Consider the following 17140-nt stretch of genomic DNA (forward strand, 5'->3'; position numbering starts at 1 on the left):
TTCTCGTGAGATCAGGCTGGAATATAAGTGACATGAGGGTGAGTAATTAACAACATTTTTTTTTTCTTTAGTGAATTAACCTTTTAAAATGTGATGGGAAAATCTAATAAAGTCGAATTGCTTAGTTCTAGCTTTGTTGATCTAAGAAAACATTCCCTTTTGCTTAAATGCTTATTGTAAGGCTTTTTTTTTATTGTCATACTTAACTGACCGCTACCAGTTTGTGAATCTTAATGGACAGCCTTCACAAATCTGCCCAGTAAAGTATGGGGTGCCTCAAGGATCAGTTTTAGGCCCTTTACTGTTTACAATTTACATGCTACCACTGGGAGACATTATTAGAAGACATGGGATCAGCTTTCACTGCTATGCAGATGATACTCAATTATATATTTCCACTAAACCTGACGAGACGTCTGAACTTTCTAAACTAACTGAGTGTATCAAAGACATCAAAGACTGGATGACCAACAATTTTCTTCTCTTAAACTCAGACAAAACAGAATTATTACTTATTGGGCCTAAATCTTGCACACAGCAGATCTCGCAACTCAATTTACAATTAGAGGGATACAAAGTTAGCTTTAGCTCTACTATAAAAGATTTGGGTGTCATATTTGACAGCAATCTAACTTTTAAAAACCATATATCCCATGTCACAAAAACTGCCTTCTTTCATCTGAGAAATATCGCTAAATTACGAAATATGCTATCCAACTCAGATGCAGAAAAGCTAGTCCATGCTTTTATGACTTCGAGACTGGACTACTGTAATGCTCTATTTGCTGGCTGCCCAGCATCCTCTATTAACAAACTTCAATTAGTACAAAATGCAGCAGCCAGAGTTCTGACCAGGTCTAGAAAATATGATCATATAACCCCAATTTTATCCTCCTTACACTGGCTTCCTGTTAAATTTCGTATTGAATTACTTCTCACCTATAAAGCTCTAAATAATCTAGCTCCTGTTTTCAGGGCTTCTGGTAGTACCTAGAATAGCAAAATCAAGTAAAGGAGGTCGAGCCTTCTCTTTCATGGCTCCTACACTCTGGAATAGCCTTCCTGGTAATGTCCGAGGCTCAGACACACTCTCCCAGTTCAAAACTAGATTAAAGACCTATCTGTTTAGTAAAGCATACACTCAATGCATCACCTAGCGGGTTCCACACAGGCTTCTGCATCTTGCTTATATACACTATGAACAGCAGCTACGCTAATTATTCTCTTTATTCTCTACTTTCACCTGGGGATACTCATCCGAGGTCCTCAGATTAGGCGGAGTCACTGATTGGATCCAAGACCAGCGACGTGATGATCCCAAGGATTCCATATCCGGGACCAGGCCATATCCTGAGCTGCTGCTGCGCTGATGGTCGTGGGGAGTGGAAAACATGTGTCTGATTCCAGCGACGCTCCAGGGACAGACGAGTCTTCATTGAGGCCATCTTCCAGCATAAACCACGGCGAATGAAGTTCTGCACAAGACTTTTGGCCAGCGGAGAAAATAAAATGGTCGTGCCCAACTGAGTCTGGTTCTCTCAAGGTTTTTTTTCTTCACTCCCATCAGTTGAAGTTTTTTTTTTTTCCCTCTCCGCTGTCGCCACTGCCTCGCATGGTTCAGGATTGGTAGAGCTGCGCATCGATGAATTTGCTCTTCAGTGTTTGAACTCTCAGTAATGATTAAATCACACTGAACTGAGCTAAACTGAACTGAACTGAACTTAAACACTAAAACCTGAACCACACTGTTCCAGTTACTATGACCATTTATGTGAAGCTGCTTTGACACAATCTACATTGTAAAAGCGCTATACAAATAAAGCTGAATTGAATTGAATTGAATTTCTGGTGTGGCTAATGAGGCTAGCAGGACAAGCAGAAACAACAAAGCAAAAAAAAATGGACATACAGAGATCTTCCCTCAGGCATGAGGATGAGAAGCTTTAGCAAACAACTCTCCTGGCCTTTCCAGTTTTGAGGGCTGAGGAAACGCATTCAACCACAAGCTCAGGGTTTTGCTTGTAAGTTGATTAGCTTCTGCTTCGATACCAGTGAACACATACTGTAACTGTAGTCAGTATCTGTTGGCATATCTGTTATGTTTTGAAGATAATCTGTTACTGTAAAGTGTGTTTAATGTCCCAGTTTAGGAGAAAAAAAGATCAACAATAAAAAAGGTGAGAAGTTAGGTGGGAAGCTACAGTAAATGAGCTATTTGGCATTTAGGAGATATTCTTCATCCAATTCATAATGTGCCAAGTGCCAAGACTGTCCCTCTTGAGATACTATACCTGAAATTAAGTGATTACTCTAGAGTAAAAAAAAGTGTGTGTGTGTGTGTGTGTGTGTGTGTGTGTGTGTGTGTGTGTGTGTGTGTGTGTGTGTGTGTGTGTGTGCGCGTGTGTGTGTGTGTGTGTGTGTGTGTGTGTGTGCGCGCGTGTGCGTGCGTGCGTGCATGCATGTGTACTTTCTATTCTTTCCTTTGTGAAACCAAATATAAACACAAATATAAAATTTTATGTCAATTTTGACTTTGTGGGGACATTTTTGGTCCCCATCAAGAAAATGGCTTATTAAGCACAGAGAATAAAGTATTTTAAAAATGATTGCTAAAATCTGTATTAAAACTGCCCAATAAAAGTTCTAATGGTTCATCCTAATACGTTTACATGCATATACAGTACAGTACGTACATACAAGCATATACATAGATTTACACAAATATGAGGTTTGTTTGAAATTAATTTATATATTTATCCTGTATTCCATTTTCTCAGTACACATTGTACATCATTTCTACATCCGCACAGAATTTCATTTTGAAATTGAAGAAATAAATAACTTGTTTATATATATATATATATATATATATATATATATATATATATATATATATATATATATATATATATATATATATAATTATATATATATATATATATATATATATATATATATATAATTATATATATATATATATATATATATATATATATATATATATATATATATATATATATATATATATATATATTGTACTGACACGCAGCTGTGGTGATGAATTACATAATTTTACTGTCTTTTCTTTATTAAAAACATGCACTATTTTAAAAATGTTTTAAACGGATAAAATTCATTCTTGAAGTCCAACTGATCACAGAGAGTTGAACAGACCTTTTAATTCCAGTTGCTTTGTGCTGTCTTAAAAAATTAAGTTCTGTCTTGTGGATATGATTATACGTATTACTATAGAGACATGTTAATAGGAGGCTGTCAATCAATCTGGTGGGCGGGGAAAATTTCACTACGTCACATTTCCGTCACATTCTCACATTGGCAATCACACTACTACGTCACATTGTCAACCTCAGAATTGCAGGAATTCAGATCCCATTTTAACGTTAGAAAATTTAAAACAAAGAGGCTTATTGTCTTTATTTCACACCAGTACGACTGTGGACACTATACCTACACACAGTTCTTTCCAAATAGCTTCCAAATGTTGATTTTCATAGGTGCCCTTTAATGGCATAAACTAAAAATATCTTCGATATTGAAACAGAGTACAAGAATTTGCTTTGAAACTCAGATTTTTTTTTCACTTAGAAATTGTCATTGCAAAGAAATGCAAGTAACACATTGAAGTGAACATGACATTTTAAGTTCAATAGTTTTATCTTATAAAATAGACTAGCAAAAAGACTAGTTTATTTGATTTACAAGTTCAAAAATAGTTTTTTTTAACCCATTAACTACCCCACCAAGAAAAAAATGTTTGGATTGCATTTCTTAACTCCTAATGTCACTATAGTTAACACACTCAATGCAGTTTTTTTCCAACACATCTCTTAATTTTCAGAAAAATCAGCCTCGACCAAAGGGTTTATATGGCGGTTTATGGTAAAAGTACCGAACCTAATACATATACTAAGAAAATTTTGAAAATATGAAGAGTAAGACTAATTTATGTCAAAATATATAAAAAAACATTTTTGAATAATAAAATCTTTTTTTTAACTATGCCATAAACAGGAACAGGATGTTTGTTAGATTTATTTATTTAAGTGCAGTTTCAATTTATTTCGCAGTATTTTCTCCTGCAGTGAGTATACAGTCAATCGTCTGTGTTTTTCACTTATCAGATCTGAAACATCATGATGGGGCAGCCGCATGATTTTACCATGGATAAAGCAGCTTTGCGTGTGTGTTTACTGAGGTGAGCGTGAGGGCAGACCCTGGCATGGGCTGGGCTGGTTGGATTACCGTGAGCCCGGTTTCATTGTTACCAAACTGGGATGTGTTTACACGCAACTGAAACACAAGCCACCTCACCTGTCTCTCACATACAACCACAGGGTTTGACTTACTGTCGTCCTGCCGCCACACAAAACAGCGCTCTGCTTCCTGTGCTGAAGTGTGATTAAGAGTTTCTCCAGATCGTCCATTATTTCATTCTTAAACGGGCTGTCAAAAACAAATGTGTTGGGGGGGGAGGGGGGGGGTTCATTCAAAGCATCAATGAGCAAAACCCAATCTACAACATAAAAAGTGGGACATTTTTGTAGTGGATGGAATATAATCAAGAATATGGCTTGTTAATTCTCTTTAATCTTTTTTTCTCCTGAAGTTTTCACTAACCAAATAAAAGTAAATAAAGTATTTTATAATAAATACTAATACCAATAACAAAACTAATTTTGATGGCTGCAAAATACATAAAAAAAGTTGGAATGTTAGCATGGTGTAACATTACAGTAACTTTCCTTTTAATTACAATGTATTAAACATTGTTTAGGAAATTGACAATCTATGAATTGTTTGAGTTTTACAAGCCCAGTTTAACATGACACTAGACTTCATCTGCCCATCTTTCTGTGATCTTTGAACAAACGCTTTACCTCAGATCAACCACGCCCCTGATTTTCTAATTTGATCGCTCGTATCTGCACTGCAATGAAGGCTCGTTAATATAAATAAAGCACTTAAATTTAAAAACACGTAATAATATACGATTTATTAAAAGCTGTGTGGTATAAGCTGTTTTTGTTTTTATAATTTAATAAACACAATATTTGCTGGACTGCAAAATAAATGATCTTTCATATACTGTAACCGGACTAACATGAGCACAAAGAGTATTTCTCTTACGACAGGTTGTTACATTTTTTATTTTTATTAGGGTAACAATAACACTTGTAAAATATGAACAGTAACATATAAACAACACATACATTTTTAGAAAGGTTTTTATTTTTAATTAGCAATCAACAGAACCAAAAATCCAACAATACATTATGGACAGCTATTTGCTGGAAAAATGTTAAAAGATAAATACAGCAAGATTTCTAAATATCAACAGGATTTTTACACATCCCATCTCAGCACTATATGAAATAATCCTTATCAATTTGTACAATAAACAGCAGTATTAATACATCAACTGATGTCTATTAGCTGCTGCAACATCACTTAAATATTGTTTATAATTTATTATTATTTTTATTTTTTTTAGCCTCAGTTTTCATTTGGTTTATTTGATGCCTTAATATCTGGCAAAGAGGAATTTACATTCATTTTAATGTTTATTAGGTGTTTTAAAATAAAAAGCCAATGATATATATATATATATATATATATATATATATATATATATATATATATATATATATATATATATATATATATATATATATATAACATGTACAGATCGATTTGTTACATAAGATTCTAAACATCTAATCTAAAACATTAATATTTTATGACAGCAAATGCAGAAGATTAACTCCATAGATTAATGTCTAGCTAATGTCTAGCTCTGTTTAGGTGGGAGTGTTGGGGGAGGGAAGAGGGAAGTTTTGGATAAAAATGGGAGTTCCCCTTCGGTTGGGGAACTTCAGTGCCATGAATGGGAGGATTCGTATCAGAAGCCGCTTATCTGGAGAGTATTGAACGGGCCAATGAATGAAATTAATTGGCAGCGTAAGCTTGCGCAGGTGTGCGACATCTGCAATCATCTCAGCATATAAGCACACCTGAAGCCAGCAGACGCCATCCTTTTCGCTTCAGATCCTTTCTGAGTGAGTCGATGAGGGTTCCTCTTGCTGATCAGCACTTCAGAGCGAACGAGTGTGTCTCCCGGTCCAGAGTGGGTCTTCGCGGTGGCAGACGGTCGAGCTGGGTTACTCCCTTGCCTGCGGTTCTTTGGGTCCGGTCCTCCAGAGCGGTGCGTATAGTTGCAACTTTCCTAAAAGAGCAACACAGTCGTGCAGCACGTCCTTTTCAGGATGGCGCTCCGACTGTGCGTTTCTGGATGCGGGGGTTTCCTGTCTCCGGATGATGGACACGATCACTGCATTGCATGTTTGGGGGTCCAGCATGTTAATGCGGTGCTCGCGGGCGGTTCATGTCGTCATTGCGATGCCATGACCGTTGCACAGCTAAGATCGCGGCTAACTTTCGCAAGAGAGCGAGCCACCCCAGTTGCCTCCTGTTCTAAAAAAGCAGCGGGCGCTCGGGCAGATCTGAGGGTTTCAGCGGGAGCTAATCCGCCGCCCACGGGCTCGCGGACCTCTCGCTCCTCACGGCGCTCCATCCAAGCTTCGGGTGGTGAGAGTGATCCGTCTAACCAGATGGTAGCTCTCACACTCGCTGACACCGGAGATCAGATGTCCTCCGCGGCATCGGAGGGTGGGCTTTCAGTGTCCGACGAAGATCCGGACCCGCTCGCCCCCTCCGGGCAGGTGAGCGCTGTCAAATCGGATCCTGAAGCGGACATGTTAGCCGTGCTTTCCCGGGCTGCTTCGGCCGTGGGGTTGGAGATGGTTTATCCCCCAGCTCCGCGGCCGGACCGACTAGATGGGTGCTACGTAGAGGACCAGAAGGCGAAGCCTTCGAAGCCTCTCGTCCCCTTCTTCCCGGAAGTGCACAGTAGGCTCACGCAGTCCTGGAGGGCACCTTTCTCTGCCCGTGCTGCGAGTGCCTCCGCCCTCACCGCCCTTGACGGCGGAGCTGCCAGGGGGTATGAGGCGATCCCGTCAGTGGAGCGCGCTATCGCGGTCAATCTTTGTCCGCGCGGCGCCTCTACGTGGCGGGGTTTGCCCCGCCTCCCGTCCAAAGCCTGTAGGTTGTCTGCCTCCCTCGGAGCCAGAGCTTATAAGGCTGCGGGCCAGGCTGCTTCTGCTTTGCACGCGATGGCCACCTACCAGCGCTACCAAGTGCAGGCGCTGGCCGAGCTGCACGAGGGCGGGTCAAACCCAAGCTTATTACATGAGCTGCGCACCGCGACCGACTATGCTCTTCGGACTACTAAGTCCGCCGCGTGTGCGCTGGGGAGGACGATGTCCACACTTGTGGTTCAGGAACGCCACCTCTGGCTAAACCTGGCCGATATGCGCGACGTTGACAAAGTTCGCTTTCTTGACTCGCCCATATCCCAGGCTGGCCTGTTCGGCGACACCGTCGGTGAATTCACCCAGGAATTCAAGGCGGTGAAAGAGCAGTCGGATGCGGTGGGCAATGTCATCTATCGGCGTGGCCGTAAGCCCGCTCCGCCCGCCGAGCCATCCACCTCCGCTGTTCCTCGCCGAGGGCGCCCGCCAACGAGTGCTGCCCCGCCCCCGCCTGCGCCTCCGGCCAAGCGGGCGCGGCGTTCACCTCGAAAGCAGGCAGCCCCTCCTGCCCAGGGCGCCGTTAAGTCCGGTAAACGGACCGCGAAGCGTCCCTGAGACAGGCCATCCGGAGAAGAGGAAACTTGCTCTTTCCCCGCTGGAGGGCGGGGCCCCGATAACAACGGTACTTTTCAGTGCCACCAAAACATCAGTAAAAGAGCACTTTTTCCCTTCCCCGGATGTGACTGCACGAGTTCTGCCAGTCCGGGACGCGCTGCCTTCCGGCTCGCAGACTCTACGTGCTTCGCCAGTGGCTCACGAACGCTGGGGGGACGGTCTCCCTTCCCTCAGCCCTCCAGCCCCCTCTCCGGAGTCAGGGTGCGGAGCCAGAGCGAATCGCTCTCCTCCAGCTTTTCCGCGGGACCCTCGTGCTTCCCGGATCAGCACACCCACTCCGCGCTGCCCCACCGCTGGTACGTCAGCGATTGTAGCGATGACTCCATTAGCGAGGGCTCTGCCTGCCTGGTTAGCGCGGGCCAGCCCCTCGCGGTGGCTCATACGCACAATCAGACTCGGTTACGCGATTCAGTTCGCGAAACGGCCCCCCAAGTTTACGGGCGTGTATTTCTCCAGGGTCAACCCCCTGTCCGCCCCTGTCTTGCGAGAGGAGATTGCTGCCCTCCTGGCGAAGGGTGCAATCGAGCCGGTTCCTCCAGCCGAGATGGAGAGTGGGTTTTACAGCCCATACTTCATCGTACCCAAAAAGAGCGGTGGGTCACGGCCAATCCTAGATCTGCGCGTTTTGAACCGCTGTCTGCACAAGCTGCCGTTCAGAATGCTCACGCAGAGGCGCATTCTCCAATGCGTTCGTCCTCGGGATTGGTTTGCAGCCATAGACCTGAAGGACGCGTATTTCCATGTCTCCATTCTTCCACGCCACCGCCAATTTCTGCGGTTTGCGTTCGAGGGTCGAGCGTGGCAGTACAAGGTCCTCCCCTTCGGGCTCTCTCTGTCTCCGCGGGTCTTCACCAAACTCGCGGAGGGTGCCCTAGCGCCCCTTCGGCTCGCGGGCATTCGCATACTCAGTTATCTCGACGACTGGCTGATTTTAGCCCACTCGCGGGAGCAATTGATTATGCACAGGGACGAGGTGCTTCGGCATCTCCGCCTACTGGGGCTTCAGGTCAACCGAGAAAAGAGCAAACTCGCCCCCGTGCAGAGGATTTCTTTTCTCGGGATGGAGCTGGACTCGATCACCATGGTAGCGCACCTCTCCGAGGAACGCGCTCGCCTGTTGCTGAACTGTCTGAGGGAGCTCGACAGCAAACTAGTGGTCCCACTGAAGTTCTTTCAGAGGCTCCTGGGGCATATGGCATCCGCAGCCGCCGTCACGCCGCTCGGGTTGCTCCATATGAGACCACTTCAGCACTGGCTTCACGATCGGGTCCCCAGACGCGCATGGCACGCGGGCACACACCGGGTCTCGGTTACTGCGCTGTGTCGCCGCGCCCTCAGCCCTTGGAACGACCCCTCGTTCCTACAGGCCGGTGTGCCTCTAGGACAGGCGTCCAGCCATGTTGTTGTTTCAACAGACGCTTCCAACACGGGTTGGGGGGCCGTGTGTCGCGGGCATGCAGCTGCGGGCCTCTGGAAGGGTGCCCAGCTGCATTGGCATATCAATCGCCTAGAGCTGTTGGCAGTGTTCCTCGCTCTCCACCGCTTTTTACCGGTGCTGGAGCGGCAACACGTGCTGGTCAGGACGGACAGTACGGCGGCGGCGGCGTATATCAACCGCATGGGGGGTATGCGCTCTCGCCGCATGTCTCAGCTCGCCCGCCGTCTGCTCCTCTGGAGTCACCCGCGGCTGAAATCGCTGCGCGCCATTCACGTCCCAGGCACGCTCAATCGTGCAGCCGATGCGCTCTCACGACAGCTGTTACGCCCTGGAGAATGGAGACTCCACCCCGAGTCTGTTCAGCTGATATGGGCGCGATTCGGGGAGGCCCAGATCGATCTGTTTGCTTCCCCCGAGAACGCTCACTGCCAGTTGTTTTTTTCCCTGACCGAGGGCTCTCTCGGCACGGATGCACTGGCCCACAGCTGGCCTCGGGGCATGCGCAAGTATGCGTTTCCCCCAGTGAGCCTGCTCGTGCAGTTTCTGTGCAAGGTCAGGGAGGACGAGGAACAGGTTCTGCTAGTTGCGCCCCTTTGGCCCAACCGGACCTGGATATCAGAGCTCTCACTCCTCGCGACGGCCCTCCCCTGGCGGATCCCTTTGAGAGAGGACCTACTCTCTCAGGGACAGGGCACCATCTGGCACCCTCGCCCCGATCTTTGGAACCTCCACGTGTGGTCCCTAGACGCGAGGAAGACTTAGGTAACCTACCGACTGCGGTGGTTAATACCATCACTCAGGCTAGAGCCCCCTCCACGAGGCGCGCCTACGCCCTGAAGTGGAGTCTATTCACTGAATGGTGCGTCTCTCGCAGAGAAGACCCCCGAAATTGCCAGATTAGTGTTGTGCTCTCTTTCCTTCAAGAGAAGTTGGACAGCAGGCTGTCGCCCTCCACTCTCAAGGTTTACGTGGCCGCCATCTCCGCTTATCATAGCGCGGTAGCTGGCGGCTCCGTGGGAAAGCATAACCTGGTCATCCAGTTCCTTAGGGGTGCTAGGCGAATTAATCCATCTCGCCCCCCTCTCATGCCCTCTTGGGATCTCGCCCTCGTTCTCACGAGTCTGCGATCCGATCCCTTTGAGCCACTCGAATCAGTATCTCTAAGATTTCTGTCCCTGAAGACAGCTCTGCTGGTTGCGTTGGCCTCCATCAGGAGGGTCGGGGACCTGGAGGCATTTTCGGTCAGTGACTCGTGCCTGGAATTCGGGCCGGATTACTCTCACGTTATCCTGAGACCCCGCCCCGGTTATGTGCCCAAGGTTCCTACCACCCCCTTTAGAGATCAGGTAGTGAACCTGCAAGCGCTGCCCCCGGAGGAGGCAGACCCAGCCCTTTCTTTACTTTGTCCAGTTCGCGCTCTGCGCATTTATGTGGACCGTACTCAGAATTTTAGATCATCTGAGCAGCTCTTTGTCTGTTATGGCGGTCGGCAGCAGGGAAGTGCCGTATCGAAACAAAGATTATCCCACTGGATTGTGGATGCCATTTCACTCGCTTATTCGAGTCGAGGTCAGCCGTGTCCCCCGGGAGTACGTGCACACTCCACTCGGAGCGTTGCATCCTCTTGGGCGCGTGCACGCGGCGCCTCTCTAACAGACATCTGTAGAGCTGCGGGCTGGGCGACACCCAACACATTTGCAAGGTTTTACAATCTGCGAGTGGAGCCGGTTTCCTCAAGGGTATTAGGTAACCCTTTGGTGATTGAGGAGACAACTCGGTAGGGTGTTGAAACACGCTTGCTGCGCCATTCTCCCTAACACGGAGGTACGTGCGCCTTTTTTATCTGTCAGTAAAGTTCCCCGTCAGGTGAGCCCTGCAGATTCCTCCGTGGCCCCCAGCACTGACTCAGCGGAGGAGTCACTTGCTGGCCCACTACGTTGTAGGTCTGCCCGCTGGTCAGCCCGCGTTTTGGGTATAGGTGCCTGCTATGCGTGATCCCCACTAGGCGATCCCATATGCTTATTCCGCCACGGTTAAGTCCCCCCCCTGGGCGGACCCGTGTCTTCCCTCTCCGCTAACCACTCTTTGCTATGCGTACTCCCCCTTTTTAGGGCTAGTCCATAGGTAAATTCTGCCATCTATCCCCCCCTTGGGTAACGGATGGCCTCCGCAGCGTCCTCCCTATCGGGATTGCACGCTTCCCAACGTACTGTCGTATTTCCTAGAATTATCTAGATGCTCACGACTTCCCAAAAAATATATCTAAATCCGTAAAACTTCTGTTGAAGTAGGATAAATTAGGGCCAGGGACACGTTGGAGGACCGCGCCCCCCATGATGTGGGTGCGTCACGCTTGCTTGACTATCTCCTCATCGGGGGTGTTGGTAAGGTGCAGTCATTATGGCGCTTTCCATATTCTCCCATTCATGGCACTGAAGTTCCCCAACCGAAGGGGAACGTTCGAGGTTACAGAAGTAACCCTTCGTTCCCCGAGGAGGGGAACGGAAGTGCCATATTCCGTCGCCATAATGACTGTCCCTTAGCTGTTTGAAAGTCTCTTCAGCTTAAAAGGATGGCGTCTGCTGGCTTCAGGTGTGCTTATATGCTGAGATAATTGCAGATGTCGCACACCTGCGCAAGCTTACGCTGCCAATTAATTTCATTCATTGGCCCGTTCAATACTCTCCAGATAAGCGGCTTCTGATCCGAATCCTCCCATTCATGGCACTTCCGTTCCCCTCCTCGGGGAACGAAGGGTTACTTCTGTAACCTCGAACGTTTCCGTTTGGGCATGCACTTATTTTCATAGACGCAAAACAAACACACAGACGCAGGGGAGAAAGACATTGACTGTTTACATGAACATCAATAATCAAACTATTTGGCTAACCATTAATTTGTCGACTTTAACTGCAGTTTGGCACTTTCACTTACATTCAGGAACATTTAACGCTTACAATTCTTCTTCTTCCACTTGTTTTGGCAACACAATGTGGTGTCACTTTGGCGTCTGAACACTGTAATGAGTAAAACAGTTTTCGAAGCTATCATGCATATTAATGAAGTTGCATCACATACTGTACACAATAGAGCGCGCTGAAGTCTTTCCTCATGAATTAATGCTGCACGCTCAGAGACGTCACGATGTACTCCAAGGTACAAACATCCAGTCTACACGCTGGAATACACGCAATCTTATTGCAGTGACGCAGCTTCAAAAATTCGTTTCAAACCGGAAGAACGAATTTGCTCAAAGTAACGTAAAAACAACAACTTTTCACTTTTTTGTGACATACAGTATATGTGTCCTAATAGTCTTTTTAGCAGTGTGGGACACCTATATGACTGTCAACAGCTCGAAAAAAGTGTTTTGGTGTTTTGTGACCCTTTAAGTTCAAAAAACATTACAGGAGATCGATCAAGACATAAGCTAACATTAGTTTCGTCTTCTTAGTTATTATTTCAGACCCATAGAGAATTACTGCTAGATAACGATCACCTGTATTTTTCCCTTCATGGCTAAGGTTTTCGTGTATCAGCAAACTAAGATCCATTAGATCCAATATGTCAGAAAGTATACATGTAGTTTACAGCCGAGCAACTCATTTTATCATGGTAAAATAACACAGACATCTAGAATTGACACTTTAATCTTCTCTCAAAGCTCAGGCGGTCTGTTTAGTGAAACTGTCAATCACAACTGTCAATCCTGATGACACGCCCCGTTTTATAGCATTAAATTACTGGCTAAAACATACTGTTTACAAAAATGAACATCTAAACCTATATCAGCTTGATAAACATTGTCTTAATTGACCAAAACCATCTTTCAGGACATTTTATTTCAAGTGTAATTACTTTTTTTGATTTGGACTCAAGTCTTATTCATTAACACGGAGGAGGTGAGCTTTATGGCTTGTACTGCAGCCAGCCCCCAGGGGGGCGATCTAACAACCAGGAGCATAACTCAAAAGCAGGCGTGTGGCACACTTGGTCTTTACTGGTCGTCTAGCTTATACAGCCTTACCAGGTTGTAATAGTGCTAATAAATGTAGCAGCACTCTGTAATCCACCATTGTTGTTGTAAGCCATTGTTACTTGCAGAGTTCTTCATTCTACTGGTTACATGGTACAGTCACAGCATCATTTAAAAAAAGTAATGGTTTTACCTATACATATGGCTATGCCCTGGGTAGCTTGTGGATATGTTCCTTCTCTATAAACATTACCAAAAATTTTGTTTCAGGACACTGCCTACAGGTGAGTGCCCATCTCCCATGCTGATATTGATGATATAAATCCTGTTCAGAGCTGGAGTCAGATTGGGGAGATTTAATTGGTGCCATGACCCGGATTAAAGTGAGGTTTAGGGAGATGTGTGTAATAGAAACCTCACTCCCCTGATCTCAAGAAGTGCTATAGTGACAGACGCCTCCTCACATGCTGAAATCACTGGTTCACACTTTTTTCATGCATTTAAAATCGTTTAACATACGGCAATCTGTTAAATATCCCTTATTTAATAAATATGCTTGTTAAAAAATCGAACACATAAAAATAAAGCCTCCTGTTGAGAGAGAAATTGGGGCATCGGGGGTACGGCAGACTAGCTGGCAAAGTTGGTTTTGTTGAATGTGCAGATTTGCAAACGGCATGAAGCCTTCTATATGATTGATGATGTAGTTATCTAGGCTCTGGTGGATACATCACGGGGCCGCTGAATTATGGCCTCACAGCTTATGACGACAAAATCGTGTAAGAAACGTATATGGGCCAGAGGAAACAAATGAGCCGACTGTGTGAAGACTTAATACAACACCGTATGTGCTGTAGGACAGCACTGGGAGAATTTTGTAGCTCTTTTAAGTGCTCTATGGCACCTCTTTTTCTGCTTTTTTTAATAACCAACCCTTGTAAGCTGTAGTCTGTTGAAGCTACTTACTTATACTGTAGATGATAACTGTGTCAATTTCAAAGCCTTGCACTTTGAAGCCTGATTTCAAATGTTTGTGTTTTCCTGCACCAACATGGCATTGATATGTAAATGAACAAAAACAATTAGAAAGTTGTTTATTTTGGCTGAAAATTGTGTCATGTAAACAACATTATTATATCACAAATGAGGAGCCTCCAATGTAAAAAATGCTAACTTCCACACAATTAAGTTCAATCCACTTAAATTTGTTAAAACAATTACGTTAACTCAATTGATTAAAAAAAAAAACTCAAGAATAGAGTTGATTAAGCTCCTTTTACCTTTGTGCACAGTTATAATTTATACCCTATTGTTATGTTTGGAATGAAAACATCAGCTGAATTAAACTGCTGTAAAATGCATCAGATAAATATTTTTATAAATTTTTTTTTGCATAAATCTGTTAATCAACCCAAGTCCTGATCAAAACTACTAAATGTTTTTAAAAATTACATGCTTTAAACCGTTTACTTGCCAAGTTCACAAATGATGTCACTGACTTGGTGAAAAAAACGAATGACGTATTTTCAATATAAAAAGTAATTGTGGACTGGATTTTTGTTTTACCTTTTATCACAGTCTTGGACATGTGAACGATTAGTAACAGCATTGGCTTTGATGCATTGTTAGATTTAAATTTTTTCTCCCTACTTTACTGTTGGTGGCTGTATTTGGACTTCCATTATAACCACAAGTGATGGTGCATAAATACACAGTCTTTGTTTTTGTTTACTCCATGTAGTTCTGAGAGCTGAGATGCATATTTTGATTTTCTCAGACACATCAAGGTGAGTGTGCAAAGGTCACTCTCATACTCTCACACACTCAGAGACACAGACTTTAATTTGCTGTTATACTCCATATAAAATCCAGAAACCAAGCTTGTTTTTTGCCCAGGCTCAAAGGTTAATGGTGCCAACTGATGATCAGCTGTAAATATTACAACTTTGGCCTGTTCCAAACAGGGAAAACCACCGACAATCAAAAATACATGATTATATGGTTTCATGGTTTTATAATTACAAAAATGTGGTAATAATGGAAGTCAATGGCGCAAAAACAGCCACCAACAATTAATTAGGGAGACTTTTTATATTGAAATATGAAATAAGTCATTTTGTGATTTTTAATTTTTTTTTTATTTTTGGCATTTTGTTGGTAATTAAAGAGTTAAAATCTTGTAATTATCTAAGCAATTTAGTAGTTTTGATCAGGACTGAGGTTGAATTTTTTTATTTTAATTATTTATTATTGTGGTCGTTTTGTTGAATTTAAGATACATTGCAACTAAGTCTCATTAGATTATAAGTAAACAGTTAGGTTGGGGTTAAGGTTAGTGTAAGTTGACATTAACTTGCAAAGTTTCTTATATCTCTGTTAAATCTCTGTTGAGGAAGCAGTATTAACAGATATTAAGCAGACAGTCTACTACTCAAACAGACCATCAAAATAAAGTGTTTATAAAGTGAAAATATTTATCCGATGCTTTTTTTACAGCAGTTTATTTCAGTGGACATTTTCATCCCTAACATAACAAACGGGTAAAAACTTGGCCAGATTTTTTGATAAAAAATTCAAAGCATTTTCTCAAAATATGTGTCAAAATAAGATTTGTTTCGTTACAAAAAAGAAAAAAAAGAAGAAGAATCTTTCCGTTAGCTGAAACACAGAAAAAGTGGCCAAATTAAGACTCAAAATCACCCCAGAGTAGATGAAAACACCCCCAACAGCACCATAGAGTTAAAATAAGTAGTTATGGATTTATTTTCTTTTTCTTCAAATAAATCAGTAATTTCTAATATTTTTTTCTTATAGATTAAGATTTTTTTTATTACAGTCACAAAGCAATGCATTTTTTAAAAATAATTTTCTGTATATATTTTTATATACTTATTTATGTCTTTTAATTAATTAATGCTCTTTTGTTTACTTTTCTGATTTTGTTACCAGGCCCATCACACTTTTTTTTTTTCAAATATTTCTCCTATGCAACAAGATTCTTTAATAATAAATAAAGAGTAATTTCATTCATAATTATCAAACTTATTTTCAAATGACTGGAATTTTCTGTTAACCATGGCTTCATAAAAACAAAAAAAACAAAAAAAACAAAAAGTGGACGATGTTTGACTTTAGGGACAGCACAGTGGCTCAGTGGTTACCACTGTCGCCTCACAGCAAGAAGGTCACTGATTTGAGTCCCAGCTAGACCAATTGGCATTTCTGCGTGGAGTTTTATGTTCTCTCTGTGTTCATGTGGGTTTTATCCGGGTACTCCGGTTTCCCCCACAGTCTAAAGACATGTGTTCTAGGTGAATTGAATAAACTAAATTGGCCATAGTGCAGGAGTGCATGTGTGAATGTGGGAGAGTATGGGTGTTTTCCAGTACTGGGTTGCGGCTGGAGGGGCATCTGCTGTGTAAAACATATGTCAGAATAAAATGGTGGTTTATTCTGCTGTGCTGTGACCTCTGAAAAATCAGACTAAGCTGAATGAAAATGAATAAATAAATGATTTAATGTTTGACTTTAGAAAATGTTTAAAAAGTACTAATTTGTTCCACAGTGCATTTAACACCATCTTTATAAATTTACTTTTGCCATATTCCAATTATAAAGGCATTGTGATGCTGGAAATATGAATGATGACTCATTATTTTCTCAGAGCTTCAGATTTGACGTTCCTTTGACCTTGACGAAGATAAACTGCAGCCTAGCAATAAATTCCAGCTTTGTGAATCTTACAGCACAGTCGTCATAAAAAAGAAAAAAAAAGGTTATATTCTGAAGTATTATCCATCACTGCTTTCAAAACACAACCACAGATTTACAAATCCACAAATCTGAACTCTCTCTTACTGTACAGTATGTTTCGGTCTGAGAAGATTTGGCGTCTGTTTTTAGAGAGGCACAGGACAATTTAAGGCTTAAGATGGACATTTA

The 17140-nt window shown here is 43.2% G+C and overlaps 2 long non-coding RNA genes across 6 annotated transcripts in view; one reads left to right on the top strand and one right to left on the bottom strand.

The window, feature by feature from the left end:
• LOC147838786 (uncharacterized) overlaps window positions 1–15818 on the top strand; it is a 60625-nt gene extending 44807 nt beyond the window's left edge. For all 4 annotated transcript variants that reach the window (XR_015520091.1, XR_015520092.1, XR_015520093.1 and 1 more), the window contains one exon: window positions 13469–15818. This is a non-coding gene — a long non-coding RNA (uncharacterized LOC147838786). The remainder of the gene's footprint in view (window positions 1–13468) is intronic.
• The window catches only part of LOC141379989 (uncharacterized), a 78290-nt gene that overhangs the window by 29252 nt on the left and 31898 nt on the right, over window positions 1–17140 (bottom strand). The window lies entirely within an intron of this gene.

This window comes from Danio rerio, chromosome 21 (assembly GCF_052040795.2).
Source record: "Danio rerio strain M-AB ecotype USA chromosome 21, GRCz13ab, whole genome shotgun sequence".
Classification (NCBI taxonomy): domain Eukaryota; kingdom Metazoa; phylum Chordata; class Actinopteri; order Cypriniformes; family Danionidae; genus Danio; species Danio rerio.